The 3,999-nt window shown below is 44.4% G+C and overlaps 1 non-coding gene across 1 annotated transcript; it reads left to right on the top strand.

Moving 5' to 3' along the window:
- The first annotated feature begins 1,187 nt into the window (after nt 1–1,187).
- Nucleotides 1,188–1,330, top strand: LOC120094901 (small nucleolar RNA SNORA48). Its single transcript, XR_005489593.1, has one exon. It is a non-coding gene; the product is annotated as a small nucleolar RNA SNORA48 (small nucleolar RNA).
- Nucleotides 1,331–3,999: the final 2,669 nt, after the last annotated feature.

Raw genomic sequence — 3,999 nt, 5'->3', positions numbered from 1 at the left:
ATTGGGATTATTGGACTAAAAATGGTTGTTGGTGGTGGAGAACCATTCTTTCCCTCCTACATATTCAGGAAGCCTGAAGCTAAACAATGACTTTTTTTTTTCTTAACATTATTTAGTGGAAGAATCCACAACTTCCCTTGGGCTCATTTCATTTTCTTTATGACTAGTAATATTTCTTTCTAGCTTAAAGAGAGACAGGCATACACTATGCAGAGCTCATACATAATAATCACTCTTCCTTTTCTCCCCAAGGTTAATTGTTAGGGTAAGAGGAAGTACAGACACCATAGTATGAACACTGTTTTCGAGGTCGTATAAGTCTGTGTTCAAATTCAGATCTATAGTGACCATGTATGTCTTCGGAATCTCAATCCTGTTTTCTTTAAAACATAACGCTAATTGGGAAGAATTTTTGTAGACAAAACATAATACATACTCATACTCAGTGTTGGTGTTGTCTCAGGGGCCCCAGACAAGTCAGCTGATGCTATTGCAATTAATTCAGACAACAACAATAACCACCACAACAGATTGTGTCCAGCACTAAGTATGGCAGCCTGCTTCTGATAGGAGTCTGCTAATATGTGTTGCTACAATGAGTCAGCTCCTGCTTTTGTTTGCTTGTTTGTTGTTGATAAAGTCACTATGTAATCCAGGTTAGCCTTGACCCTCTTGTTTAGTCTCACTAGTGACGGAATTATAACTAGTGCTGGAATTATAGACATGCACTGCCACCGAACACTGGCTGTGTGGTAGGGAGGCAGGGAGAGGTTGGAATTTGTAGATAGAAACTGAGAGATGTAGGTCATCGTCCCACTGTTTCTGAAAGGCTGGACAGTGGGAACACTTCTGAGAAATCAGGGCTCGCTGGAGCTATCTGAACTGGTGCATTTTACTATACCCATTGCATTTTTGCTATAACCCTTTGTAAGGGGAGGGATGGCTAATGGTTATTCTAAATCACTATGCATACATATAATATACCAGTGTGTATATATACACACAGGCATGCATGCATACTTTGACTCAGTCTTTCACCCTTTCAAATGGAATATGTCATCCCTTTCCCTATTTGTGCTGATATCATTTTCTGTTTTACATTGTCACACACTGAAACCCACCCCAGGCAATGGCTTTTGTTTGAGTTTTAATATTGTATATTAATTGTATATTATATATTGCAATAGAACCCCTGGCAATGGCCAAAGAAACACCTTGTTGATGGTATTGTTCTTATATCAGTCAGGGGCAGAACAGATGGCAGTCCTTTGTTATCCTAGCTTGTTTCTTAGCTTGGTGGCCAATGCTGTTTTATGCCTAGGATACATAGAAATCAAATCAAATAAAATCTAGGCAGCACAACTCGGTAGGAGGAAGACAGAGACCCGTGTTCCACTTATGATACCATTCAGCAATGCCACTGGGGAAGGTGGGGAAAGATGCCCACAGACCTGCTCTCCATCCCACTGCATAGGTAGGTCATAGATACACAGAGTCCAACCTACTACCATGCAGTGAATCATGTAAGGAGGAAGACAGAGACCACCCAAAGACCTGCCATCCTGCACATGGCACACGTAAGCCATAGACACCTGATTGCCAGAGGTTGTCAGAGAGGGGCCTGCCAGCTGTGTGGTCAGCCTGTAGTGGGAGCTGCTATAGTGTCCAGTATGTGGTAGTCACATATGAGAGAAAGAGAAGTAGAACACTTGGACATTATAAAGAGAGATGGAATTGGAGACCTGAGGGTGAAGAGAAATAGCCTACTATGAGTGGTCAGCCCTTCCACAGAGGGCCATGTCTGGGTCCACAAGTATGCAGTGACAGAGGTCAGTTTCGGTATCTGTGGCTCATTTTACCACTAGAGAACATGGGGACATCTATGGACGTGGCAGCTTCTAGGGACTGCCTAGGGGTTGTTCAGAACTGGCCCCACCCTTCAATGGCTGGCTAACCTTACCTCTCACCAGAAGCACTCAAGAGCGGGCTCTGCACCTCCTCTGAGGAGCACAGTAGAGCTAGCTCTGGTGATAGAGTGTGGGTAAGTCAGCCCCAGGAGGTGAACAAGGGAGAGTGGCCCCCACCACCCATCTCCCATGAGGTACTGTGTGTGTGTGTGTGTGTGTGTGTGTGTGTGTGTGTGTGTGTGTTGGTGTGTGTTGGAGATGCTCTCCCCATTCCCACCTGTGGTGGTGGTGGTGGGGGAAGCTGGCCTCCAGGGCATGAAAGTGGGAAAGCTGGTCCTTACCCTTCACTGGCTGTAGCACCTGGGAGAACTGGCCTTGCACCTCACCTGGGCAACATAGTGGGGCTAGCCTCGGAGGCTCACTCTGTGCGGGTGAGCTGGCCTCAAGGCCATGGAAGCAGGAGAGCCGATCCTGCCTCTTGTTGTTGGAGGAACTGGGTAGTCTAGCCAGGGCAGTGGAACATCTCAGGTACCACCCAGGACCAGATCCAGGGCTCTGAGTTGGCCCACCCCAGCATCTGTATCATTTTCAAATAGTTGGCATGCACGATAGGGCCAGTCTTGCTGATCCAAAGCTGGCAGGATTTCCATGACACAGGGCAACAAGATAATCAGAAAGAGCCCTGATGAGGATCCAGTATTGATGGTGTCACCGAAGCCAGAGGTCTCAAACCAGACTCATTGCAATGAACGTTTGCAAGTGAAGCTGCATAGACAGAGGAATATATTATGAGGCACGCTGACATGCTGCAGCTTCTACAATGAGATGTTTCTATGCTTTTGTTGTTGTTGTGTGTGCTTTTTATTTCAATGGAGAGGTTGCAGGGCAAAGGGAGGGTATGAGGGGACAGGGATATGAACAGGACTGGAGTTCAAGATGTGCAACTCACAAAGAATAAGTAAAAATTTTATAAAATGCAATATAAGAAGAATTTGTGATATTTATCAAAATATCCTCTCTGTTCTTTCCCTTCACCTTAATCTTCAGATTTCTACCTGGCATCATGTCCTCTCTATCCAGAGGATTCCTTGTAACAAACTTTAAAGGAAGTTAAATCCTAACTTTTCTTTGTCTGGAAAGTTTTTTCTTTCTTTTTTTTAATCTTTATTAACTTGAATATTTCTTATTTACATTTCTATTGTTATTCCCTTTATACTCAGTTTCAGTTCTCTATTTCCATTGGCTATAGAATTCTGTATGTACAGGGTTTTTCTTTCAACACCTAAAGACAAAGTTGTTTAGGCTACTTGTCTCCTTAACTTCTGATGGGAATCCATGGCCTCCACGTCATTAGGACCAAAAGGGCCTCTTCTCTCTCATTGCTTTCATGAGGTTTCCATCTTTAGGTTTTAGCGTTTTGCCTAGGATAGTTCTGGGGTTGAATAATATGGATTTATCTGGATTTGGGTTTATCTAGCAAGGAAGTAGAAAATGTGAAAAAAAGAAACAAAGGGCCTCACTCAGCCAAACTATAACAATAAACAAAAAAATTGGACATCTAGAGGAGAAAAAACAATAGTAGAAGAAGGTGCCAGTGAAAATCAACACAAAGCTGGTTTCCCACAAAGGATCAGATGTGAGTGATAGAGAGAAAAATATCCATGAAAAAGAACAGACCTCAGGGACACAGAGGAGGGGGCAGAGGAGAATCTGGGGACTGGAGAGTTGACAAGACTGTCTAGCCCTCAGAAACAGAGGACAAATGGTGACCTGCTCAACAGGAAGAATGAGTAGCTCACTGGTGGGGTCTTTGTTTAAACTACCCAGCTGGAGGTGATCCTTTCTGCTTCCGGTGGACAAGCTGGGACCGGGGTTTTGCTTCCGGCGAACAGTCTGGGAAGGGGGCTTCTCCTGGCAAGGGGGCCTGACCTGGTTTGTGAAGCACCTTGGCCAAGGGTAGGCTCAACAGGCCAGACACCTGTCTATCCAACCTCAACTTCTGCATGGTCACAAACACCAAATTATAGTGTAAGCTTCTTTTGTTGCTGTTTGCCAATTTTCTTCAGCTCTCTTTAGGTGCACCATGCTTTTC

Source organism: Rattus norvegicus, chromosome 9 (assembly GCF_036323735.1).
Source record: "Rattus norvegicus strain BN/NHsdMcwi chromosome 9, GRCr8, whole genome shotgun sequence".
Taxonomy (NCBI): domain Eukaryota; kingdom Metazoa; phylum Chordata; class Mammalia; order Rodentia; family Muridae; genus Rattus; species Rattus norvegicus.
The sequence above is the reverse complement of the archived record's forward strand: the minus strand, read 5'-3'. Positions and strand labels throughout refer to the sequence as shown.